Here is a 27943-nt window from a genome sequence, read left to right on the forward strand (position 1 = left end):
GTTGCATTCAAGTTGGTGGTGCAGGCCGTACATTTCTTAAAGCTCCATCCGGGGAGAATTTGCTTGAAGCTCAGTTGTGTAGTTGTCAGCTAGCCTCAGCCCCTCTCCATGGGGGCCTTTCCTCAAGCTACTTGAGCATCCTCACAACATGGCTCCTCCCAGAGCCATGAGGAGAGAGGAGAGAGAAAACAAAGTGAAAACCACAACATTATTTTATGAATTGAAGTTGGCGACAACATGTCATCACACCTGCCATATTTTGTCACGTTAACTTAGCATGATAGAAGGTGAGAAAAGACAATAGGGTATAAACAACAAGAGGCAGATATCGTGGAGACCATGTCAGAAGCTTCTATTACAAGGAGACAAAAGAAAAAAAAATAGTTGAAGAAAAATAGCTGAGAAAGGTTCATATTTGATGAAAACTATAAATCCACTGATGGAGAAAGCTCAGTGAAACCCAAGCACAATAAATGTGGTTTTTGGATCAGTGGCTTTATAGTTCTCATCAAAGCCCCATGAACCAGTTATAAAGGAAAAAAATCTTAAAAGCAACCAAGGTATTCCATTCCACTGCTAGCATGGCTACAATTTAAAAGGCTGATAATATCAAGTGTTGTAGAAAACGAGAAATAACCACCCATACATAGCTGATGGAACTGGGAAATGCAAAAGTTTGACAGTTTCTTACACAGTTAGATGCATGCCATCTTTTTTTTTTTTTTTGAGAGAGAGAGATGAGAGAGAGAGAGAGAGAGAACTTTTTTAATATTTATTTTTTAGTTTTCGGCAGACACAACATCTTTGTTTGTATGTGGTGCTGAGGATCGAACCCAGGCCGCATGCATGCCAGGCGAGCGCGCTACCGCTTGAGCCACATCCCCAGCCCAAATGCATGCCATCTTAATCAACTCTATTGCTAAGACACAATACCAATGAATGGGTACAATATAAAGGAAAGAGGTTAATTTCAGCCCAAGGTTCTGGTCTGAGGCCAAGGGGTGGCACCTGGTGGTGACCTTCTGGCTGGAGGAGTCCTAAGGCAGCACAGGCAGCCCACGGTGAGAGACCCTGAGCACTCAAGAGACCTAGCCACGTGGCCTTTGTTGTTTTTAATTTTATATTCTGGGGATTCAACCCAAGTCTCATTCACATGTGCTAGGCAAGTATTTGGCCCTGAACTACACTCCAGCCCTCAAAGTGACATAAAATAGACTCCATCTCAAACTAACCTACTAGCTCACTAAATGGGTGACTGGATTATCCGTTCACGATGGCAGAGTCCTAATCACCTTTCAAAGGTCCTATTGGTCCCATTTGCTCATACTTTATAATAGGAGTGAAATCTCAGTGTGAGTTTGGAGGGGCCAACCATCCTCAGCATAGCGCTTGCCTCTCATGTGCTCCCCAGGATGAAGGCTTCACTCAGGGGGAAGGAAAGCATGGGTGTAAGTTAAAACTCAGACCCCATGTTCACAACAGCTTGATTGTCACAGATGAAAACACCCCCAGCAGCTGTCACCTCCCCTAGGTGAGTGGAGAGACACATTGCCATCTGTCCACACAGCAGAATACCACCCTCAGCTGTTGGAAGGACTCGATTTTGCTGGTCCACTCACCAGTATGGAAGGACCTCAAATTAAATATGCCAAGTGCAGGCAGAGAGACACAAAGGAGCAAACTAATCTAACTGTGACAGGAAATACATCAGCGGTGGCTTGTGCTGGAGCTGGCGAGGAAGAAGAGACATGGAGAGTTTGTGGGAAAACTTTGGGGAATTACAGATATGACCGTTATTCTGATTGTAGTGACAGTTTCAGGAAAGATGTGAAACTCACTGAAGTGTGCACCTGAAAAATGGGCAGTTTAATTGCATGTCAATTAAAGATCAATACATTTGTTTAGAAGACAACATGGCCCTAGGTCTGGTCTGTTGGAGGCTTCCTGGCACCGAGGGAGGTCGTGGGCTGCTCTGTCTCTCCACGACCTCCCTGTCTGAAGCTCAGTCACACATCGGGTAGTGCAGGCTGTTACCGCTCTCATTCCAGTCTTGTTTGTGGCTGCCTCTTGGGCTTCTCCTTGCTCTGCCCTCACCCCTCCACCCCACTCACCGGCACACCAGCTCCTAGTTCCCTCACAGAACAAACCCAGGTCCTCTTCCCCATGCCACGCTCTTCACAGAGTGGCTCATACCCATACCTCTGCCTTCCTGCCTCCAGCCCCATACTGGTCCCATGCCACCCCACGGGGGCCCACTGAGAGTCAGACTTGTGTGTGGCCATCATCAACAGTCGCCTCAGTAGTGCTGGAAGTGGTACCCTTTACAACCCCATGGTGCTTAGCACCGTCTTGGATACACAGTTGAACTGATGGATGATTTTTGAATAGTAAATGAAAAGGAGAATTCACCAAGAATATGCCCTAGCCCAGGAACCTCAAGGCCGTGACGAGAGGCTCCTGCTTCGCTCCTTGCAGAGAACCTGCTAGGATGCCCTGCGCTAGGCCTACAGTTCCCCTCACAAGGAGCACAGGTCAAGTCCCTCTAGACAGGCTCAATCCTCATTGAGGGAGGAGGTGTAGAAAGAGAGAGAGAAGGCAAGGGAGGCAGGATCTGTCTTCCCCAGGCAGCTTGAGGCCCACCATGCTTCCTGATCACCCAAGCAGCTGTCAGGTTAGAAGGATGCGGTTTGTGTTCCAAAAGTCTATTTTTGGCACACTGGTGGAGTGAAGGTTATGCTCATGTGATTAATAGCAAAACTTTAAACTGATGCACAAAAACCTATGCTGCTGCCTTCTTCCTGATAGGAAAAAGTGGGAAATGTCGAGGGCGTCTTACCCAAGGAAACCAGGCTGCTGGTTCCCTTCCCTTTCCTCCAAAGCCGACTCTAAACTGAGCTTCAGGACAGAAACATCTTTGTAAACTATTCAGCAGCTGATGTCTACCCCGCTCCCCGCGTCACTCTGTTACTCAGAGTTTGAATAATGAGGAAGGAAAGGAGAAAGAACCTGTCCCGGAGCCGGAGCCTCGTGCCAAACCCCGCCTTGTCTTACCTTGCTGTCTGCACTCTGCTGCAGCTGACTCGGTCACTGAGCCCGAGGAAGACAGGACTGGGCAGCAGGGGCCTCTAGCTGCTGCACCTGGTTCCAGGCCACAGGGCGGGAGAAGGGAGAGGGACAGGGCCACAAAGGCAGGAAGAAGATGGTCTTGCATAGCAAGGACTGGTGGCTCATGGTGCCTCCCAAGCCCAGAGCCACCCAGAGCCACCAGCTCCTCTACCAAAGAAAGGGAAGCTTGGAAGTTAGGAGTCACAGTGAATGCCAGGTCCCCAGAAAGCTGTACTTAGGAACTCAGACTAGACTCAAGCAGGAGATGAGCAGTTTTGTTTTCTACAGAAAGGTGGGCAGGAGAACTTCAAAAAAAAATTATTATGATAACTATGAAACATACACACAAATAGAGAGGAAAGTATGAAAATTCTCACTCATCATTCACCACTTAATTTCAACAGTGATTGGAATTTTATCTATTTTTTTTTCTTTTTTAATTAGAGAGAAAGAGGCAAATATGTGGATAGGAATCATGGGCATCAGGAGACTGGAGTAAAATGGCTAAAACTTCCTGCACTTTGCCTCATTGGCTGTACAGTCCAAGTTCACTTCTTATTCCTCAACATCAGAGTCAAAGTCCACTCCCAGCACAGTCCTGTCCAAAACTAAGAAGGAGTTGAGAGCCAGGTGGCCCATGTTCAGGAACTGGTGCATCTCTGCCATGATTACCGTATTCACATGGGACGGGGAGTCTCCTATAGGAATCAAAGCCCAGAAGGGAGACAGGTGATTGTCACTCAGGCCAAGTGGGGCAGAGGCCTGAGTGTGATACCTATGGGATTCCCTTGGTATACTCTCTTGGACACTAGTAATTACTGGCAGGAAGACTCAAAGTCACACATAGTGCAGATAAAGCAGGTGCATTTCTAAGGGTGGGGGAAGGCAAGATGGTGAGGGATTGGTCTTTTCTTATTCCGACCCATTTGTTTTCCATCTCTGCAGTCCTCAGAGTGTTTCAGGGCTGAAACTCCAAAGTATGCACTGTCCAAGCTAACAGTTCTCCACAGGGGCAATTTCACTCTCCAGGAGAAGGTTGGCAATGGCTAGAGAACTTTTGGGTTGTCATGATGAGGGTGGTGGGAGGGAGGAGCCCTGGCATCTAGGGAGTAGTGGTCAGCGATGATGCTGAAATCCTGAAACACTTGGACAGCCCTATCACCACCCCCAGGAAGAAGTTACCAAGCCTCGTGTGTTATTAGTACTGAGGTTGTAAAAGCCCCGTACTTGCCCAAAAGGACCAAGCCTCGGTGGGCTAAGACAGAATTGAGCGGCATCCTGAATTAGCAGCTTGTACACCTTTCTCCCAGTTCCTCTCTCCATATCTGAGATGACTTCCTCCCGGGTGTGTCTGCTAAATCAGAGATAGTGGCTCCTTGACAAGCAACCTCTATTGTGACTGCTCATTGATGGATGTAGTTTTGATGTCCTCAATAATAACGCTCAAATTCTATTTAGAAGATGCTGATGAGCCAGAGCCTGTCAAAACACAAATCATGACTCGAGAGCCCAGTGTGGACCCCAAGAGAAGGAGTGTGGAGTCGGTTACAAGCAAGTGGACTCTTTTGACAGGAAAATGAGAAAAACAGGTTTAAACCCTGGATTCTCAAGCATGGAATTCTTGACATTTGAGGCCAGGTGGCTCTTTGATGTTGTAAGGGGATGTGTGACCATTGCCCACTAAAGGCACATCCCAAGATGTGCCAATAGACATTGCCCTGTGTCCCTGAGGTGGGGAGTAAGGGACAAGACAGTCTGCAGTAGAGAGGTGCTGATTTGACCACTGATGGCAAATAGAGTCGTATGCCACTGTCCCCCCACAGCCATTTCATGACACACCCCCACCCCTCACAAATCATGGCCCTGTCTCTATCCTCGAATTTACTTTTCTACAGTTTTTTAAAATATCTTTTGCTTTTCAGTCAAGTCTCCTTGTTTTTCTGAATTCTGGACTCTCCCAGGCCTGGTGCCCACCATTCTGCTGGTTCACCTTGATAATCCTTCTAAGGCAAGGGATGTCATTAGCTGTTTTCTTGGAGTTTCCTGAATTTCCCTCCTGTTTATTAAAATGCGGGTTTTTTTTTCCATGATGGAAGTGGTAGTCATTATTTTTCAATATTAATGTTATTGTTTTTCTGAAGCTTCTGTTGTTCCGTAATTCAAGGACCCCTTGTCGAATCCCATATGTAGCATGTTTATTAGATGTAATATTTTATCTCTCGGACTCAGTGCCTGACATTATCATTTCCTTCTTATTTCAATAAAAATGATCTCCCTCCTTGCGGTTCTGACAGGAGCTAATGGTTTTCTTTATCAAGAGAGAAAGTGAGAGTGGGACCTTGCTAAAAGACAGAATGAACTGTATATGTATTTGCGACTTAATTCGATTCATAGCATAAACTCCAATCTTAATAAAGTAACTTCCATAACGTTAGCTATAACAACGGCAAAAACAGCCCTGGAGGAAGTCTGGAGGGCTCCGGATTCTCTGGATTTGCAGGTGGGGGGTGTGAAAACAGCACCCAAGCCCAGCCTGTGGAAAGAGGGGACCCGCTACACAGGTACAATTGCTTTTTGGACTTCTCTCCTTCTTCCTGTCTTTTTTTTTTTATTTTTTGGTGTGTATGGGGTAGGGGAATATTTCTGTGGATGCAGTTTAATCAAGGACTGGTAGAATCTAGTGCAGCTGTATCCAATAGAAGCTCGATATTACTTGTTTGATGAGAATTCCTCTCTGCATGAAAATTCCAGGAGGATTCTGCCCAGCTTTGTAGATTTATTAAGAGGAAAAATAACATATTCAGTGCACAATTAGGTCATGAGCATTCTTGGAAGGAGCTAGGAGTTTCATGGCAAATGCCAGACAATTGTGAATATAAAGGCATTAAAGAATCACTGTGTGTACATGTATCCAGTTATCATGCTGCACAAATATGTACAAATATGTGTATAAATTAAAAATAGAAGTATTTTTTTAAGTGTTATGTGGATAACGTGCTCAGATGAAGATGTAGGAGAAGCTTAGAAACCACACCTATACCCCAGCCACCAGGGAGCCTAGGGCAGAAGGATCACCAGTTCAAGGTCAATGTGAACAATTTAGCAAGAAACTTAGTCGTTAGCAAGACCTTGTATCCAAATAAAAAATTTAAAAGGACCGGTGGAGTAGTTTAGTGGTAAAAATGCCCCTGGGTTCAGTCCCCAGAACAAATTATTATCACTATTATCTTGGTTTATAAAAAAACAGAAATTTTGAAACTCTTACCAGTGCTGAGACTGGATTTGCCCAAATAGGAAAAGGGATCCGGACAGCAGCGGCTCATCTCCAGGTAGAGTCATGTGTCCCCATGCCCAGGTTTGTGCAGAAGACCAGTGTCTTCATGGGTGGAAGGCACACACTCTGGAGAGAGACTGGTTTGGATGGGATAGTGGGCCTTCCACGGCACAGCAGGTACTACTGCAATCACAACGTACCCCGGCAAGTGTCCGGACCTACAGAACACAGACATGAGCATCAGCTCCCTGCGTCACTGTGCGGATTAAGTGATACGTCGATCCAGTGTTTAGCTTGCTCCTGGAGGTGCTGAGGACTCGGTGAAGGGCAGCTCTACTCTTCCTGTTCTCTTGCTGCTACCTTTGGTCCTCATTGCCACGTTGAGCCCTGGGGTTCCCCACATGGAGTGGGCTGGGGAGGCTCCTTTCGAGTGTCAGATTCAGCAGTACCGACAGAGCATCTGCTGGGCCAGCATCCCAAAGAATGTCGAGTTCATTCTGACACGACAACTACTTCTACAGGCTCATGGTTCATGACTTGGTGGAGGACGCTCCACCAAGTCACCAGTTATATATGGAGGGTGTGTCTCTGCTGACACTGGGCGTGTGGCTGCAGGCTCATGGGTGCTCTTCTTCAGGTAGAAGTGATATTCCACAAAGCCTGAGCCACTCAAGGCCAGGAAGAAGCCATTTCTGAATGACTTTCGCCCTCCCAGTGTCTGCCGCAGGGCCTGGATCATTCCTGCACCCATCCTGTGTTCATTTAGCAGTGTGATCATGGACCTGGGTGCGGTACCTAGTGGGAGGGTGCGGTCAGAGACATGATCCCTGAGCTCAAAGACTTTGCATTCCATGCAGAACCAAGGCAATGAGCAAACTCTAACAGCAAACAGTCCCAAATCTTGTATCCAAACATTTGTTGAGTGAATAAATGAAAGTAAACAAATTCATGAATACAAAATCAAGTTCAGAAGATAGATGGATGGATAGATAGGTAGGTAGGTAGAAATATAGATAGATAGATAGATAGATAGATAGATAGATAGACAGATAGATAGATAGACAGAATGCTCTGAGCAATTGGAATAATGTGTATTGGCATCAGAGCATTGGGAAGGGTCTAGGGGAAGGAGGAGAGCATTCGTGGAGCACTAGTGGAATCTGATTGGGTTGGTATGGAACTTCCAGAGAAGAGTCCCTTCAAGCCAAGTGGTGCTTCTTCTAGTCTTTTCTGACTCTTACCTTCCACTCTGTGTATTATGAACTCTGGGTTCTGTTTGAGAAGTCTGACATCTGGGTTCCCAAGCAGAAATGTGAAACTCTACCCTCTGAGAAGGTAAGGGATAAGGGGTAGAGACAGCATCTTTCTTCAGGGATCCATCCATTCAGCAGCTTGGAACAGACCTGTCCAGTGGGAATTCTGCTGGCGAGGTCTCCTCCTGTGTCCTCTGACTGCAAAGGCAGTGGTCTGCTCCTCCCAGATGCCAAGCTCTGGACTGAAAGCGGGTGGCCTCCTTGCTTCTTCGGCCAGTAAGGTTCCAGACATTCATAGGGACCCCCCTCAGTAGGGAAATGCTGCTCAGACAAACACAGTGTCCCTGTTTGCAGGGTGCTCTGCTAGTGATGGAGAAAGAGGCATTAGCATTCAATCTCAAGATAACTTCAATTTTTCCCATAATCCCTGATGTGACTCCTGCTAAGACAAGTGGCCAAGTGGCCAAACATTTGTGAATGCTTCCTCTGAGCGTGATTCAGAACCTGTTGAGTTCTTTCCCATCATTATAGAAAATAGCAACTGGAGAAAAAATGAGGACAATTTGTGCACAGAGATACACAAGTAGTGAGTCTCTCCGTCAACAGAGCTGGTGAGCCAGGTACCTCCTGATTATCACCACAGGAGGTACACACCTCACCTCTCCAAGCACAGACAGAATCCTTGGCATTGAAAAGGTAGTCACTTCCACAGGCATCTGCTGAGTTCCAGCGAAGTCATCCATCCCCAACTAAGACACTGAGGACACATGAAGGCAAGCAACCCAACCCCCCTTGACGTCTAGAAGTCCCAGGCTAGTTCACCCACTTGCCATAAGTAATTTTACTCCTCTAGATTTCCCACTTTTATTTTGATATCAACAGTGTGTCAATCACAAGTCAACAGTACACTGCTGTCATTCATCGCTGCCCACGGTGGGCCTCGTAAAGCTGTACCCTGCTTTCCGTCCTCGCTCTGCATCTTCCTGGCGAGTGGTCTTGGGCAACTCACTGCTGTCTGAGGGTCTTCCCTTATTTATCTATGTAATGGAGAGAATCACAGTCCCCACCATGTGACATTGTGATCAGGATATGGGTGATAATGGAAATGAAATTCATAGCACGGGCCTGGAATTCAGGACCCAAAAGTAGCCATGATGAGAATATGTCACTGTGAATGATGAATGTTTTTCACATTACAAAAAAAAAAAGCTACTGGATATTCCCTTAATGGCATCACATTATCAACAGGAATGATGCTAGAATGTTCCAGAAGTGCATGGGCAAAACACTAAATGGTAAACATTTAACTATGTAGGAACCTCATAGCCACTCTTCATTTGAAAACTCCAATTCAGTTTGTGGGCGTCTAAGCATCAGTATTTCTTTTTAAAATGCTCTACAAGCAGAGCTAAAACAGTGGCCCTGCCTTTCAAGAAGCAATTGTTGGAAGCATGTGCTATTTATCCATGGGTCCATTTATCTAGGCTATCTATTTTAGAATAAAACAAAAGAGAAAAAATTGAGGGAGAACTGTGGGGTACAACAGGCATTAAGAAAGAAAGAATTAAGTTTATGAAAAAGCATTAGAGCCAATTCAATTCAATAATTTCTATCTTTAAAACTCAGATGCACATAAATTGCCATTTCCTAACATTCTATCCCCAGTGACCTTGGCTTTCCTCGGTCTTTGTCAAACATTTCATAATGATGTTCACTTATATTAATAAGACCACAAAGTATGTACTCTGCGCAACAGGTTTTCTAGGTATTTTTACATAATTTTCCAAGCCATTCGTTTTTCCCTACAATGTTCCATGAAGGGAAAAAACTATTGATCCCATTGATTATTTGCCTATTTGCTTGGGCGTAACAATTAAAACACAATCAATTGAAACAGTCTCAGAAAACTATCAGCACCATGCCTTGGTTATGTTCCTAGGTATGTGAGATCCTTGGATTTATGTATTCATGGGCTCTCTGGGTTATACTAAAAGATGAATTGACTACTCAGTGTCCAATTTTTCAATATTTGCAAATTTATGTTCAATGCAAAGTATACACTGATTTATGTTTGCTACAGTGTATGCACTGGCGCCCTCGTTCCCCAGTGTGGTCATGTGTACATATATTGAAGCAACACTGCTCCCCGTCCCCAGTGATCCTGTATATTACATAAGAGGGAGCTCTCTTCTTCCGCCAACTCCGTTGACTTGGTTCTCCGTCACTTACTGAATGCATGTGAGTTGAGCAAGAAGGAGAGAAAGGATGTTGAAATCCACCTCTTTTTCTTTTTTTCTTGGCTGTCTACACATAAGTGTAAATGAAGAAAGGAAGAAAAAAAAGCAGAAAAACAAGAGGGCCAGTGGGAGGAAGAAGTCAAAAATGAGGGATTGGAGAGAGGGGAAGATGGACGGAGGGAGAGAGTGAGCCAGAGCGCCAGGGAAGGAAACGCCACGCGGTGGTGATGGATAACTGAAGTGAAGGTGTCAGGAGGGTGTTATGTAAATTACCCAGACAGCCCAGCCATGCACTGATGATTACAGCGGATGCGAACAGTGCTCTGGTCCCCAGACGCCACCGAGCCTTGTTATTTTTCTTCCCTCCAACTACCCTTGGGGTGGATTCTTCCTGACCCTGGTCCTTGGGTTAAAAAAAAAAGAGACACAGAGAGAGAAAATCATCAAGAAATAACTTCTCCCTCACCCACACACATTTTTTAGCTCCCCCAGCCACCTAAAATGAAGGAGAAAGAAGCATGTGACCTGGCTCTCCATGCATGGGGTCCTCCCCTCCTGGATGCCAACCTGACACGCTCAGACTGGCTTTTGTTTAGATCAGCGAGGCATTTGTGTTTATCAAGGTCCTGGATTGGGCCTTAGTTTCAAGGACAGCACTTAAAGGCAAGAGGTTGGCCGTGGAGGGGGTCACAGACATCCTAAGATGATAAGCAGAATCTTGATATATATATATATATATATATATATATATATATATATATATATATATATATATATATATATATCTGTATACATAAGATCTATGCCCCCTTAGAAATGCATTTTTAAGTATGCTAATTGGACACCATCTGCACTCACTGGGGGATGAGACCTGATCTGTGGGATGTGGTTGATTGTAGGCAAAGGTTTAGCAGCTCAAAACTGAAGGTAGAATTGAGCAAAATTGCAATTTGTAGCCTCCCTCAGAACCAAAAAGGCACACATCCAATGAAGAAGAACACCTCAATAGGGGTTAAAATTTGATTTTCATTGGTTCATTTCTTCCCTCAGTGTCAAACGTGTATTGATGCCCTCTGCAAACCTTGGGGTCCACAAGGAGAGGAGGAGAAAGCTCTGGCCTCTGAGGAATGTTCTGCTGAGTGGGAGGAGAAAGAGACGGAGACGTGCACAAAAGGTGCCCTTGAAATTGGACAACAGTAATAATAACAACAACACTAAACTACTCATCCCGGGGAAATTGTTAAATAAAGTGCATTTAGAAATGCTGAGTCCCAGCCATTACTATTAATTGTTTGCTGGGTACCCAGAACCAGAGGCCCCCATTCACATCATGTCACCTGAACTTCATGGCCCCCTAACAAAGCAGCTTTCTTTACCAGCCCCATATTTCAGTGGAGGACTCTGAGGCCTGTGCAGGTTAGAATATGTCCCCAAGGTCACACAGTTAGTTAAACGGCACGGCCCAGATCAAGGGCAAATATCCTTGTCTACAGGGTCTGGGATCTGAATCATGATGCCATACACAATTTCCTTTGTTGTATCCTATGATGGAAATTTATTAGCTAGAATTCTACTAGCTACTATTAGCCATATGCACAGCATAAAATACAAGATGTTTTCAGACATGAGAAACTTCGGGATGTTTCTCAATCATAAGATCAGAACTTTGGAAAAACTCAGTGATGAAATCCAGTGAGAGAAAGGAATCCAAAAATTACACTTGGGAAAGGAGAAACTGCATCCACTTAGATAAAGTCCCCGCCCATCATCTAAAGGAACCATGATGCAGGTCAGCAGGGATGTTACCGGAACCTTAACCAAGCACAGTGTACCTAACATGGTTTATGAAGGAATAAGAAGAAGCAGCGTTGCCTGAGATAACCAATTTTGTCTTCTATGGAGAAGAGTTCATCAATATTGCCTAAAACCGATAAGTAGTTAGAGAGAAAATACAACTCCAACAGTTTAGTATTTGGGAAGATTTACTCAAAGGAAATAATCTAAAAACAAATAGAATTTCTGTTCACAGAGATTTTCATTGAAGTGTTATTTGTAATAAAACAAAGGGAATATGGAAAACCTTAACAATCAATCACAGAGCAAAGAATAATTAAATTCTGGCAGAGTAGAATGATAACTATCAGCACTGTGCTACAACATGGAAAGTGCTTATGTTAGTAACCTACGATGAGCAAAGCAACGGCTTAATTGTGGGTCCACCATCTTTTAAACTTACAGAAAGGTGCGTGCATAAAAATACCAAGTTTCTAGAACTCCCTACACACACACACACACACACACACACACACACCAGTTACTGGTGGCAGCCTTGAGCTTCCACGTTTTTTATTCTTTGTATTCTTTGTGTCTTCAATGTTCTGGGCTGAGCTTGATGACACAGCACAGAGCAGAGTTGCAATGACCATCTTTGAAGGAGTGGAATTCCTTGCCATTTTTCCTGTTAAATCCTTGGGCTCTTGCTACATGGCCTGGTAATCTCAGAGTCCAGTGGCTTCCCGGTTTTCCTGTAGATGTACTCTGAGCCTCCTGGTTCCGCGAGCACATGCTTGGCCTTATAGCATGGCATGGTCTCTCCAATCGGAAAACATTCCTCTTCAGGGAAATCATTTTATGATCTTGAGGATCTTCACCCAAACACTGGACAGGAGTATTACGTTGTGTAACGGTCGATGTCTGACAGGAACTGCATAAAGATCATTATGGAATTCCATTTGCATTCACAGTGTTCATAGCCGACTCTTGTGAACTAGAAAGGAAGCCGCGAGGACGTGGAGGACACAGAGCTGGTGTCTCATCCAGGTCCTTCATCCCCCAGTGAATCCACAGTCTGGAGAGCGAAGCGAGGGACCTGAAGCCGCACCTCGAGCTGTGGGCGGTCACATCCGCACTTTTTAAAGGCTCAACATCTTCTTGCCATGTTTGTTTTTAAAATAATTTAAATGAGGTTTTCTTAGCAGTTAGGTAGCAGAAGGCACAGATGACACCAGGGCCACACTCAGGGCCCCGGGACTCGCCGGTACATGAACAGAAGTGAAGAATCCGATGATGGAAAAGCCAGGGTCCAGGTGGGCAAGAAAGCTCTGAGTCCAAGAGGGTCTCAGCAGGGCCTCGGTTGGAAGCACCCTCTCTGTGCTGGCTGTGACACTGTTGTCAGGAAAACAGAGACCGAGGCGGCACAGCCCGGCCACTCGGTGTGGGAGGTCCAGTAAGTCAGCTCTGCTTCAGCTGTGCTAAGTGACGTGGGTGGGGACACTGGGGTCTGGAATAACCACAGCAGAGAGTGAGCCAGACTCCAGGGTGGCCAGGACTGGCGGAGAAGCAAGACAAGAAATAGAGTCACAGTGACAGTGTCACCTGACCAGCATCCCCCACAAAAGTCCGCCTGGTCTCCCTGGCTGCTGCCTCGGCTGAGTTGAAGGCTGAGTGCCACCTTTTAGGGCTTAACATCCAGCCAGAATTCTGAACTCGGGTATATCAACCTTTTTATGTAATCGTTTTCAGTTTTTTAAAAAAATTATAACACAAGCTACCTTTTAATTTTGAAATGTCCTAGGTGGATGTTTATATGTATATGCCAATATGCTCATTGTGAAATAAAAAAATAACAGACGAGAAGAAAGATATAAAAAAATAAATCTATTTGTTAGGACCCAAGGATGCACTGTGGTTGCACAGAATATAAAATATTAACCTTATTGCTGGCTTTTATTTTAATAAGAATCTCTTGGACTAAATAATAGGAACCAAGTACAGTAATATACTTTCCAACAGTGCTGTGGGCATCCCCCTGGGACTATCAGGGGGGACTTGGTAAGTGACACTTGTACAGGTTTAAATTTGAAATTGCATTTAATTTGTATGTCCCATTACTTAGTTGAAAACATGTACCTCTAAGGCAAATGCAGACGGAAATGGGCATCGAGCTAAAAATATTTGAGAGGCAATAATTTGCCTTAATGGCGCCCGCACCTAGACGGGGAAGGTAATGAAGCATCTCAGGGGAGGTATTTCTTTGGCTTAATTTGTTTTCACGCTGTTACCAAGTTGTCAACCTAAGAACTGTACTGAGCAACTGCTCATGAACTTGTCCTTTGTTTCAGTTCCTGGTAAGCTGACGCCACCTCCACACTATTTTCCATTCTTTCCCTCCACACTCTGGGCACACAGCATGTGGGGATTGTTCTAGAGGTAGAGACATGGCTTCAGGAGAGACAGACACAAGAATAGGTATCACAGCTGGCCTACATGGTCTTTCCTGTTCTCTCTCTCTGTGACCCACGTGGGTTGACATGAGGACAGGGGTCCTGGAGCTTCTGGCTAGAAATACTATTACCCAAATTCAGCTGGAAATGGAGACTGTCAAGGATTAGCAAAGGACATTTCCTTTGTTACAAGGTAGCAAGGATCAAAGGCAGAGAAAGTGAATTCTACTAACAAAAAAGAGGAAACCAAGGGCCTTCGTGGTGGGAAATGCGGGGGTTGAAGACAAAGACAAGAACCCCATGCCTCTTGCAGGGTGGGTATACACTTGGCTGCTTTGTTGGTCACCAACCACGAGACCAAAGGAATTCAATGCACAAATTCAATGCACAAACTGGTTTGGAAAATTTCAGTGTATTTTGAACAGTTAACTAAACACTTAGTCTTTTATACTGGTCTTCCTAGAAGTCCAGCCTGAACATGTATGTCCTTCTTTCATAAGCACACCCTGAGGCATCAGATCCCAAGAATATCCCATCCACACCTACCCCTTCGTGTTGGCTAATTGTTGCTGTGTACACACCAGCAGACCTCATGGAGAGGCCACTTAATGAGGGTGGAGGTCAAGTCTCATGCTACCCAGTCCATTCAGAGCCCCCAAGGTCACACTGTGTGCTGGCAGGAGCTGGGCCAGCCCAGAATCTCAAAAGCATCTCTGAGTGGGTGGCAGGTGTGTAGCTACAGATGGAAGGACTTCTACCAGGAGGAATTCACCACAGCCAAGCAAAGTCTTCATGCCCTGATGGAAGAAGAGGGTCAGAGGATGGTTCGTGCGATCAGGCTGACTACACCCAAAGATGTCTGTCCATCATGAACAGCACACGCCCCATTGTGCCTGTGCACACCTCACCTCCCTGTGTGCCACGCACACAGCACTCTGTTCAGTAAACGTGGTTGTCATGCTCATTTAAAATTGAGACTAATCATCCATGTCCTCCTTCCAAAGATATGAACACTCACTTTGCACTCCGTGCACTACCTAAGCTATTTCAGAATATATACATACAAAAGAATGTGAATCACCACGTCACTCACCTTGCAGGGAGCAGAAATAGTGTCCTCAGTGGGGCCTGACCAGCTGGATCAGCCTCTGGCCTCTGGGTAAGAGCAAAGATCTGGATTGCCCTGGGGTTGTCCTTCAGTTGGGTGATCCAGGAGAGCCCCAGGGCTGCTGGAGGAGGGCAGGAGTCATTCTGGACAGCTGTTTGTTCACCCAGTGTCTATGTGCCTGAGCCCTGCAACAGCCACCCCCGGCATCCTGTACAGAGATACCTATTTCCTACAGTACAGCTAAACTGAGAGACTGCCATCTCAGAAGCAACCCAACCCCCTGGTTTCCTCATGTTGCTTCTGAAGAATCTCCCTTTACCCATTTCTCCCAGCCCACCTCCTTCCTCAAGAATGCCTTGGAGAACTGAGGCCTCAGTGATGTGTTCTCAGATGCTAGGAGCTGAAGGTTTAGGAGGGGGATTGCACTAAGGAAACCCTGGACCCAGTGGTGTAAACTGGACCTGAAGAATGGGGGGAAAGTGTCCACACCAAGAGCAGGACTGTCCTTCCCACCCTTGCATGTTTCCATCCTCGATCTGCCATGGGATAGACCTTTCTTTATTCTTAAGCTAGCCAGCTAGGTGGCCAGGAACACTCACTGGAAAGAGACTCAGTGTAGACCACAGAGCGGCGTGTTCAGCATGCCAGAGCCGTAGGGACACTACCCTATCGTTTCCCACTGGTCTGGGTGGTGGGCACCACCCTTAGAGACATCCTGCCAGCAGGCACCATAACGGCTCCCTAGACCCCCTGACGGCACCGGGGAGCAGACATGAGGAGCACTGTAAGTTGTCAAGACTAACTCAGCACTTGCTTTCCACTGAATCAAGAAATATTCCCAGATGGAATCAAAGAGCTCTTTGGCTCTGTGTGGACATGGAGGAAGGAGCAGAGTGGGTCAAGCCAAGGGGGTAGGAGAGTATCTGTGCAACAGGGCATGGAATTCAGTTGGACTGAAGACTCGGCTCCTAATCCAGGTCCTTCCATCTAACTCCTATGTGGCCCTGAGATTCCCTTTTCCGGCGTGAGACTCGGTTTTTCTTCATTTGTAAATAGGAATCGTCTTCTCCACCGTAACTAGTAGCCATCCCTACGAAGAGCAGTAGCAGAAAATATTCACATATTCTAAATTTACTAAGATAGGACTGGTTATTACAACGGATTAGATCACAAATTCTCTATCACTTAAAATAAGATAAATCCCTTCCCCCTCACATAAAGTGCCGCCAGCAGCAGGGCCAACGCAGGAAGGAATCCGTGCCCCGCAGTCACTCAGGAATCCGCAGATCCGGGTGGGGCTTCCAGGATTGCTCTGGGGTGATTCTCACACAGGAGGCTTTTGAGGGACAGTCCTAGAAGTGAAGGTGACACTCTGTACTCCAGCTCACATTGAGTTGACCAAAATGCAGTCATGTTGTCACCCATAATTATGAGGGAGGTTGGGGAATGTTGTGCACCCATTACTTGGAAAGAAGAGAAAGGGGTGTTTGTGACCAGCAGAAGGCAGAGTCAGGTCTATGAAAACCAGTACCTGAGCCCCGCATCCAGATGCTGAATCATGAGCTCTGTCATGTGCCACTCCTGACACACCGTGCTGTCTGTCTGGACAGAGAATGGTGGTATAGACGGAGGGGAACTTCCACACCAGGCAGGCCAGTAAACCCCAGCATCCCTGTTCCCACCTGTTCCGCACCTCAGTTCTCCAGGTCAGGAGGATTTAGTGAGGTTGCCACAGATCAGAAATTATAGGAGAAATATCTATTAGAAGCAATCACTGGCCAAGGATCTTGAGCAAATCCCATACTCTTGGATTTTTATTTATTTATTTGTTTTCCTCATACGTAAAACAAGATTGCTCTGAGAGAGAAGGTTGCAATGGATCTGGATGGAGCTGGTGGACAATAAGCATGAAACAATTTTATTCATATACCAAATTGTATTCATACACCAAAAGAACAAAATTTTCATTTCCCCTTGCTGATGGAGTTGGAGATAGAGCCATTATGAAACTCTGACTTGCCGAGCCTGAGCTATGTTTGTCTACTCACAGGTAGGCACAGAACCCACTTACTTCTGATCCCAACGCTCACCTCTATTCAAGTATTGAAGTTACCTCCTTGTGTTCAAATAAGCTTTATTGATTGCAAGACAGCAAACACACACCTCACTCTGTTTCATATAGATTGTCTGTAGCCTGTACGCAACATGCCACCCAGATCTCAGCTCTTCTTGTCTACACATGCCAATTTTGAAGCAGAAATCAAAAATCTTATTCTTCAGAATGAATCCATTTGCACCAATGGCATTAATGAGAACTGTACATTTTTGTACATATTTTTCTGATGCTTTCATATCCAATAACAAACTTTAAAAAAATCCCACCAAACATGTATATTTGCCAAAATCTCCTATTTTCTGCCATCTAACTGCCAGCCTCTTTCCTGCCCACCTGGTGCCCAGCTTCTACTCTAACAAGCTCTTTTTCCTTGTGTCCGTCCACTCCTTGGGCTTCTCCACTGGCACACGCTTCATGGTAGAAACTCTGCCTCTGTCTTGATGTGGCTATACCCACACCTTCCTGCAAGCTCTTAGGAAATGAGCAGCTTGCAGTATTCATGAGACACCCACTTTGCAAGACATCAAGTTATTAATAAAAGTTATATGCATATTGAGAAACGTCAATTAGAGAGATTTGGCATGTGGACCAAGGTAATAAATATCTGTGCAATATCAAACTAAATTCTTTTATTTTTTTTCAATGAAATCATTCAGTCCTTGCTTTGGAAATAAAAAATAAAGGGACTATTTGTTCTTCTAGTTCAACATTATAGAGTTGCATGGGTAGGAAGTCCTGCGCCCTCTTGGATCTCTTCCCAGAGAAAGTCCAACCATTTTTATTGCTGTTAACTTTCAGCTATTGCTGAATGAGTTCACTGGCAATTTTTTTTTTAACATCAATCAATCAATCAAAAAGAGCATGTCTCTTCCTGAGAATACTTAAAAATGTTTTAAGTGCATACCCTTCAGGTTCGGGAAGCCCACACTGTACATTTTTAGCTTCACATATTCCAGTTTAGATGATTTGAATCTGCTTCCCAAAGAAGTTTGCCCCCACGGGAAAACTTCATTGATTTCATTGTTTTTATTCTCTGGGAGGGAAGCAAGTGAATAATTTGATTGAAATGGATGGAAACGTGTATTGAAATGGAAGGACGAATGCATTTACATCTTCATTTTACTTAAATCGATAAATACTAGGATATATTAGATACACAGAAACCAAAATTAAATCACTGAAAATGCTTATGTACAGAAAGTTATTGATGTGTTAAAAATGCAAAGTTGCATTGAAAATTTCCAAGGAACAAAACTGCATTTATCTACATATTATGGAAGGAGATGTCTAAAAGTAAAAATCTAAGATCCCAGAGTTCCCGCCTCCCCTTGCCAGTCGGTTGCCATAACTGTGGAGTTAGTTTAATTCATGGAATTGTTTCAAAAATTGAACGTGGTGGCGAGGCAGAAGGGACAAGGCAGGAAGCAGATAAAAATTTCTCAGAGCCTTTTAAAAATGTTTGCTCAGTGAAGATCAGTGATTCTGAAGTGTGGTCCACAGTCCCTGGAGGTTCTCGAGACACTTTCAGGGGGTATGTGAATTCAAAACCCTGTGAATAATCCTACGATATGTCACCTGCCTTTGCTCTGGGTTGACCCTTGCCTGGAGAATGCAGAACCTTGGTGAGTGGAGCTACTTGAGTCTGAGCACCAGCCCAGGTGGTGTCAACAAGCCCTACTGGCAGTCGCTGTCTTCATTGCCAAATTTATTTAAGGATGTTCTTGATGAAACAAAACCCAAAACATTGCTGTATTTTGACCAGGTGTACATCCATGTTAGTATGTCCATAGTAATTTCCACCATCTTGAAAATTACTCCAGTGGCTTAAAACATGTTTACTCATCTTGCAGTTCCTATTACAGGGCAGAGATCTCACTAGGTCTCACCTTGTGTTTTTATTAAAGATGTCATCAGAGGTGCATCCCAGAGGCAATGGACGAGGATCCATGTGCTGGCCCTTTCCAGCTTTAGAGGCTGCCCTCACTCCTTGGCTCCTGGCCTCCTTCCTTCTTCAAAGCCAGCACCATTTCAGATCTGTGTGCCTTTCCTCCATATTCAAATCTCTCCCTCTTGTCTGAATATAATCACAAAAATTTTCCGTTTAAAAGAACCAGTATAATTAGACTGACTCCCACATAACACCCCCCCTCCAAAAAAAATCTCCTACCTAAGACTCTTACTTTTATCATAACTGTAAACTTCCGTTTTCCACGTAAGTGACATTCATGGGTTCTAGGGAAGAGGCTGTGGACATCTCTGATGACCATTAGTCTACCAAGCACAAATTGTTTATCATATTCTTCCTGACAAAATGGAATTCCCTTTGGCTACATCCTGAAGTTTGATTAACGTCTCCAAGGAAGGCACACGTGAGACTTTTGAGTTATGAGATAAACTAGCAACTTCCAGGGGGAATATCATTTTCTCTTGAAGAGACAGCTTAACAAAAAATTATGATTATTCAGATCTTGGGGATAACAGACCCTTCTTTTGAGTGAACAAGTGAACAAAACAACTAAATATATTTGTAGTCAATAATAAAATTAAGCTCTTCAAATTAAAAAGAGGACTTTGGACAATTGTATCTACTCTATGAACAAGATCACTTCCTGATACTTAAAGATTTTTGCAGTGGGACACATAGTAATATTAATGAAACTAATTTTTTTTGTAAGGCCTAGAGAAATAGGTCAGTATTTGGAAGATCTGAATAACTCAGTGAGCCAATGTTTTCTCAGTGACAAATATATATTGTCACAAAATCACATGAGTTCATTACTGATTACATTAAAGTTAAAGACAGATGGTTTCAAGATGTATATTACAACTAACCTTTAAGAAACTGCCACTTTCTGAGTTTTTATGTAGTATCAAAAAGAATATCCCAAAATATATGAAAAATAAATTAGAACACTCCTCCCATTTCTGATAATGTGCTATGTGAGGTTGGATTTTTCTTCACATAGCTCCATCAAAACACCCTATCACAACATGTAAAAATGAAGAAAAAGACATGAGAACTTAGCTGTCCTGTACTAGGTTAGACATTTAGGAGATTCACAGAAATGAGAATATCCTTCCTCAGTGATGTTTTTAAGGGAAACGGACTTTTTTTTTTCATTACAAACATCTTTCATTTTCAGAAATGGATTTGTCATTATTGTTTTCAAAGGAATTACTTAAGAAGTATTCTCAACATTTGTTCTAATTTTTATATGGTTAGTATTGATAGCTATAAGCCACATGAACAAAGCTTTCTGAGTTCTCAATGATATTTTAGAGTGTAGAGATCCCAAAGATCGAAAACCACTGCATTAAATAATGTCAGGGAAACAGCACCTAAACAGAAATATCCCTTGAGTTGGTGCATCCAAGGACGGGGGAATGTGATACCCCGAGTGATGGGTTCTTGTTTTGGCTCAATGGAAAGCTATTGGCAGGCCAAGCCTAAGTCAGAAAGTGATCCTACCCATCAAAAGTGTGGGAGCATGATTCCTTTCAATGGCCAGCATGGTGACGGAACTTTGACCTGGCCACAATACCCCAGAGTCGTCTTCTTTAAATCATGAGCCAAGAGAACACACCTTGGTGCCTCTGTAGTAAACAAATCTCCTTCTTGACCTTCCAGCCCTTGGGGCTCAGTACCTAGCTCATAAAACTCAAGACTGGGGTGGTCTTGCACCACACTGAGGTAACAACCAGGGCCAGCCCTGGTGCCTGATATCTGTGGGTAGCCAAGTGTTTCATTAATAATCCTCAATGGGCCTGCAAATGGTGTTCTTGAACACAATATCTGGGAAGAGTATCCCAAACTTCCATAGAGATCTGAAAGAGAACTATAACTCCATAGAAAGTTCCAGAAGCACTGGATTCATGCATTACTTCCCCCAAGAGTTTCTAGCTTGCTTTTGCTGCCTCAGAGCTCTACTGGTGGGTCTGTCCTCACAGTCAACTCACTCTAAAGAATTCAGCATTACAGTTGGAAAGCCTGACCCATAAGCCATGAGCCCAGGGAGGAAGTGTCCCTGTTATCACTAACCTCCTGTTTTTACAAAATGATTAGTTATAATAAGTGTGCAACAGGTCCTGTCAAATTAAATTAACTCATTTACTTTTAGTCATATGCACATTCAAACTATATCCTCGGATGATACCTACACAGATGACATCCACCCACACACCTATGTATAAGCACATCACATTTATATATGTAAAGCAACTGGCCTACTTGTATTCACTATCTGTTCACTGATAGTGTCAAGTCCTGGAGAAAGGCAGCTAAAAGGGGCATTCTCTCCGCCGTGGATAAACTCACACTATAGTGGAAGACACAGATGTGAGACTCCATGAGCACAACGGGGTGCAACCACACACTTTGGGAAACCCAGATGACCGTGGGAGCTCACAGTAGAGAGATGTTCCTCAGCCTGTGGATGCAAGAGGCCACTGGGGGCTTCTAAAAACCCTGTAAGAGAAGTTGATAGGAGAAGAGGAACAGAGGAAGAAGAAGAATAGAATAAAGGCTCCTGGGAACAGAAGATTCATGTGCATGTGTAAACACACACTAGCACAAGAAATCATGGTACACATTTCTCTCTCTCTCTCTCTCTCTCTCTCTCTCTCTCTCTCATACACACACACACAGAGGCTCAAACCAAAAGCCCTTCTTCAGAAGCACCAGCAATTTGCTCAGGATCCCTATGCAAGTTCTTTCTGCTCTTGGGGCAGCAGATTTTCCAAATGCTATATTTGGGGCGGAGGGTATAGTTCATTTGCCTGCCTCCCAAATGCTATATTTAAGGGTGATACCAGCCCCGTGGTCCTCAGTCCAGGCTAAATGTTAGACTCACACAGCAACTCTCACAGAGGGTCCTGCTGCAGCCCCACCCTAGAGACTCTGATTCTACTGGCCTGTGATGGGCTCAGGCGCGGCAGCTGGTCAGGATCCCCCTGAGAGGTTCTATCACAGTTCTGTTGAGAACCGCTGGACCAGCTGAGGTGGTTTCCTGGTTCTGTGCATTTCTTCATCTGTCTTTCTTTTATTCTTCTGTTCATTAGTCATAAAAGCTTAGATCGCAACAGGTATTTTATCAGGAGTTTTTGTTTGTTTGTTTGTTTTGTTTTTGTTTGTTTTGAGGTAGCCAATGCAGCAGTTGGGTCCCTGTTCTCCTGACAATTGGGATTTAGTGGACACCCAGTTGGATGGCTCTCGCTTGCCTTCATCCCATTACCTGGTCTTTCCCAAACCTTCATACCTTCCCATCACCACCACAGGGGGGTCAACTTATTCTAAACCACAGTCATTCAACTGCATCTCTGTGTGTGCATGTGTGTGGGTGGGTGTGTGTGTGTGTGTGTGTGTGTGTGTGTGAGAGAGAGAGAGAGAGAGAGAGAGAGAGAGAGAGAATACATGTAAAAGTGCAGATTTGACCAGACAATTTTGTTGTTGTTGTTAACTTGGTTCAACACAGTGCTTCTGGGGTCTCAGTCAAGGCCACCTATTAACTTTTTCATAATGACTGGTATTGGCCTGGTCCTGGCCCATTTGGATCGGATGTGGCATTGAGGTTAAAATACCCATTTTTCTTTAAGAAAATTGCATCTTGCAGAGATGCTGTGACCTACCAGGTGACCACACAAAGCCCTGTGCACGGAGACACACACCACCTGACCAGACTGTCCAGAGGGTCACATGTTCTGCTGGTGTGAAGCATTGCCCGTGGCTGGGCTTCACGGCTCACTTCAGCCATAGCTTAGGGAGCAGGGAAATACCCTGATTCTTTGGGGTGGGGAGTGAGGAGTGACCACAGAGCTGCTGCAGGGGCTCGGAGTTCAGAGATGGGAGAGTAGAATCAAGATCCTCATAAAGGAGGAGGTGCTGCTTGAAATCACGCCCTTTGCGTTCAGAATCCCAGTTCTAATTGGCAGCAAACCCCCCAGGGGAGGGAGCTATTGACACCCAGTCAGTGTGCCTGTAGGGGATTCCAGGCTGGGAGAAGGACCCTCTGAGGACAGCACCATGGCTTCCTGACGCTGAGGGTGGAGACTGCCAGCCATGCCCTGCTGACTGTGGCCACCACAGGGGGAGCCACTCAAGCTACTAGAGGACTGGAAGTCCAGAAAGGCTTGGGCTGCCTAGAGGTGGGGCCCCTGCCTTAGCTCCCCCCAAAAGAAGAAAATCACCTCTCCACCTAGGGGTGAGTAGTATGTGCTGACTTGGGGTTCCAGTGATTTAAAACACCCCACTTCTACTACATCCTGTGTCCTTCCTGAGGGTCCTGTTATGTCTGTGGAACTTCCTGTGAACAAATGCGTTTTAGGCTCCTGTTCTGCTCAGTGCACCATCTAGACTTCTCTACAACGTCATTTCATTTAAACCTCAGGAAAAAAAATTATGTTATGATTGTGTTGTGATAATGATAATGTTGTGCCTGAGAAAACTGAGGCTCAGGGTCTTTAAAGGAAGTTTCCAAGGTCTTGGTGCAAGGAAGTATCAGATTTGTTATCTGGAATCTAGGTCAGTCGGAAGCAAATGCCCACAGGCTCTTTCTATCAAACTTATTTCAATAACTTTGCCATCTCTCAAAACAAGTTGGAAACTTCTCGAAATTCCTTTAGAGTCAATCTCCAAGCCAACCTTCACCTTATGAGCATGCCCCATCTCTGGTTAACAGCTATGTAGCTGTCTCCATGTTTCAACAATGGCAACCTTGTTGGCCTAGGTCCATGGCTTCCCTTGGTAACTACGTTGAAACACTTTGGATAAATGCAACCTGAACTAGCTCCATCCATGCAGTGTTTGACAATGATGGAAATGTTCAGTGTCTGTGCTGTCCAATGTAATAGCCTTGAGCCAAGGCTACTGACACTGAAGAGCCAAATTTTAAATTTTTATTTAATTATTTGTATTCATGTTGGCTAGTTGCTACTTTGCTAAATGATATGTCACCAATAGCAGCAACCACAAAAATAACTGCATCATACCATCTGTTTTGTTTTTGTTTCATTTTGTTTTTACTAATTTTTTTATTTTAAAAATTTTATTTCTTAGTGGTAAGAACCCTTAACCTGAGATCTACCCTCTTGCAAAGATTTGAGGGTGAGATAGAGTATTAGTAACTCTGAGCACAATACTATACCACAGGGCTGTAGAATTTCTTCAACTTGCTTAACTGAAACTTTCGCCTGTTGATTAGCCACGCCCCATCTCCCTTCTCTAGCCCATGGCACCCCGCCATGTACCTTCTGGCCGCTAACATGGCTGTTTCCAGATGCTTCATTTAAATGGAAACAGGTGATTTTTTTTTTTCTGAGACCATTTCTTTTGCGTAGCCTAATATCCTTCAGTCGCATTCATTTTATCTCGTATGGCAGAGTTTCCTTCTTCTTTTGAGGTTGAATGACATTCCACTGTGCGTATGTGCCCCATGCTTATTACCATGCATCCGACGATGGACGTTTGGGTTGTTTCTACACCTTGATCCTTGCAAACAGTGCTGCATTAAACATGGGCGTGCTGAGATTGCTCCAGGGTCCTGATCTAATTTTTTAGGATAGATATCCAGAAGTACCTGTATGTCCCAGGAGAATATAGAGTTTGCTGCTGGGCTCATTGTCCCTATTTTTTTTTTATTTGCTCTTTTTAGATACACACGCCAGTGGAGTGTATTTTGACATGTTATACGTACATGGAGGATAACTTATTCTGCTTACCATCTAATTCTCATTGCCCAGATTCATTCATGTTGTGCAGGTAAGTCTTGTAGGGTGCAGTTATGGGGAAGTGGGGATGTCCAATACTCCGTTAGAATTGTTGGAGAGAATTCTAGCATTGCAGCTGGAAAGGCCAGTCATGGTTTGGAAAGTGAAGCACAAAGTAACCTAACTGTGTGCTGGGCCAGTCGGTGACTGAGATTCTGAGCCTTTTAGACACCAGGTTGCTAAGTATTTTCTTCTGGTTTCTTGATCCATGGTCACCTGTTCCCCAGCAAGCTGAGCCACAGACCCATTTTTATTTCAAAAGAGTGAACTGTGACTTAACACTGGACCGGCCAACCTGTGGTCCCAGAGCCGAGCATCCTGGAACCAGAAGGAGACCCCATGCTCCCTGGACAGAAAGGTACCCGTGACCCACAGAGGAGCGCGAGAGAGGGTCAAGGCTAGGACAGCAGTCACCTTTCCTCGTAACCTGCCTGCACCCTCCCATGTTAACACACTGTGAACGGAGCCGGAGTGACAAAACCAATCCATCACCCCAGAGGCAACACAGGGAGGAATAGAGAGGTTAACAGAAATTGATGACATCCCCGCTGGAATTTTACACTGATTCGGCCAGCCCCACGATTGAAATAGACAAAGATTTATAGTCCGAGCGAGGACGCTGGCTCCTCTTGATTGCCTTGATTTTTTTTATGCGCTCCTGCATATTTATTCCCAAGCTCATCACCGGCTTGTAGCATTAGAATGCTGATTTGATTGTACATTCCAAGAAGAGCAGGCATTATGCACTCATTTGCATGATGGGAGAGAAATCACCAGAACGGCTTCTGATATCAGCGGCCAAAACGATCGCTAATGTTCACCTGCCAAAGTGGGATTGTGTAATATTTTTTTTTTGAAATTCAGATTTCCTTTTGGTTTTCTCAGTGTAAAAATAAAAAAGGGGAATTATTCCATATCCTGTGGATGAGAAATTGTATTTTGTCATGCCTCCAAGGGCTACAGAGGCATAGAGCTTTTATGAATTCGTTTGATATCAGGGCTCCGCGTTTCGAGTTCCAACACAAATTTTTCCCCCCGTGACATTATTACTGAAAGCTTTTATCAGTTCATTGTGACAGAAAATTGATTATTATCCCTGACATTTGATGGATAGCTTTCATAAAAGTTTCTTTTCTTTTTTTTTTTTTTTTTGGATTTCATGTTGGCCTATAAAGATCCACCCCCCCAAAAAAAAATAACTTTCCCAAGATACAAAAAGAATTTCTCAGTTCTTTTGTAAATCTTCCTCTAGGCGTCTGTGAGAGAGGACCCAATGCCTCAGAAAAAAAAGTTGAAGGGAATGTGCAGGTCTGAACTGGCTGTTTCTTTTTCCCCTGCACCTGCCAAGGGAGGAGAGGTGCAGTGTCGTGACAGGCCCCTGGGACTCTCCAGTGATTTTGAGCTTGATCTCTTCCACAATTTCATATTTTATAGTTATGACCATAAATGAGAAACCACATAAGAGCACTTTTTTTTTAACTCTGTGTTCACAGAAGGCTGGGGTAACGTGTCCTCTTCCCCGGGTCTGTCAGGGCATGTATCTCATCACCAGAGTGTGCAGTCACCACCCACAGCTCCCGTGCGGCAGGTCCACCCTCCGTCTGTCATCATCACAAGGCTGTGGGACAGGTGACATTCTCCCTTCTCTCCAAAGGAGAAGAGCTGGGGGACTTGACGTGTGTCCCCAGCCTGTGTGGGTGTCAGACTTTGAACCACATCACTCTACCTTGAAACGGAGCGGAGGATGCTCAGTCCCCTCCTCAGCAGGCCGGTCCTGCAGGAACAATAAAGAACCATCTTCAGGAATATCTCTTATAACTATGTTGTTTCATCAAAAAGACACACACACGCACACACACACACGTCACACACGTCACCCACAGAAAGGGCTATGAAACCACCAAGAACCTCAGCTCCCCTGGCGATCGCCCCTTCCTGTCCTTGCTCTTGACTTGGAGGCTTCCTGGCACCCCACTCCACTCTTCTCGCAGGCAGGGGGGACCCTTTATACCTAGCTCAAACTTAAGCAAAGTCAGATTGGTGTTGATTGGAGAATTCGGGAAGAGCTCCCTAAACGTCTTGGAGAACTCAGGAGCCACGTTGACATGAGGGGCAGGTTCAGATGGACAAAGGTTGTCACTGACCCTCACGAACACAGAGTGGGCGGTTGCCCCACAGGACCCTCAGAGCTTGAGACGTGCCAGATCCCTTCTACAGACAAGGCTGCTCTGTTTCTAGGATGTTCAGCAACGAGCTCGGAATTCATCAGTGAAGGAAATCAAACCCACGTTTCAAGATTCTTGTCCCAGTTCTGAGCACCGGAGGAACACCCTTGGGGATCATTCTCTTTTGGGGAGAATTTTAGGAGACAGAATCCACTAGTACTTTTACCCAAAGCCAGAAATCATTGTGATACGCATGACCAGCTTCACGGAGGAGAGCAGGATACACCCGTGGTTCCCCAGGAGAGTTACTCTCTGGAAGACCACTCTGGTGGCAGAGGAACTGGAAAGTCACTGGTTCCCTTTACGTCCCCCATGACCTCACTTTATGCCTGTTGGAGAAGCACAGTCCCTCAGGGGTGTTCTAATGACAGCTGATAGCGTATCAGAATTAATAGGAACAGTGGGTGTCTCAGGAGAGAGGAGACTTAAAATAGTTCATTAAGTGGAGGAGGCAGAAAACTTTATTTGATGAATCAAATGGTCTTCATTAAAACTAAACTTTTCCTGGGAACCAGAGTACCACTTAAAAGTACTTTTTTTTTTTCTTATTAAGGGAGCGAAACTAACATGTGATCATTATAGGATTTCTGGAACCTAAAGAAATGTATTCCATTAAAAAAAAATCACTTGTAACTTATGGC

At 44.7% G+C, this 27943-nt stretch overlaps 1 long non-coding RNA gene across 1 annotated transcript in view; it reads right to left on the reverse strand.

Annotated features, from left to right (window-relative positions):
* Nucleotides 1-26239, reverse strand: part of LOC124080385 (uncharacterized) — a 54368-nt gene extending 28129 nt beyond the window's left edge. Inside the window, exons 1-4 of the long non-coding RNA XR_009225114.1 lie at nucleotides 21632-26239; nucleotides 19203-19390; nucleotides 15186-16290; nucleotides 6371-10272 (exon numbers count right to left, since the gene is read on the reverse strand). This is a non-coding gene — a long non-coding RNA (uncharacterized LOC124080385). The remainder of the gene's footprint in view (nucleotides 1-6370; nucleotides 10273-15185; nucleotides 16291-19202; nucleotides 19391-21631) is intronic.
* Between the last annotated feature and the right edge of the window lie 1704 nt (nucleotides 26240-27943).

Source organism: Marmota monax, unplaced genomic scaffold (genome assembly GCF_021218885.2).
Source record: "Marmota monax isolate L192 unplaced genomic scaffold, Marmota_monax_Labrador192_F-V1.1 WCK01_AAM20220418_F8-fsc00183, whole genome shotgun sequence".
Lineage (NCBI taxonomy): Eukaryota > Metazoa > Chordata > Mammalia > Rodentia > Sciuridae > Marmota > Marmota monax.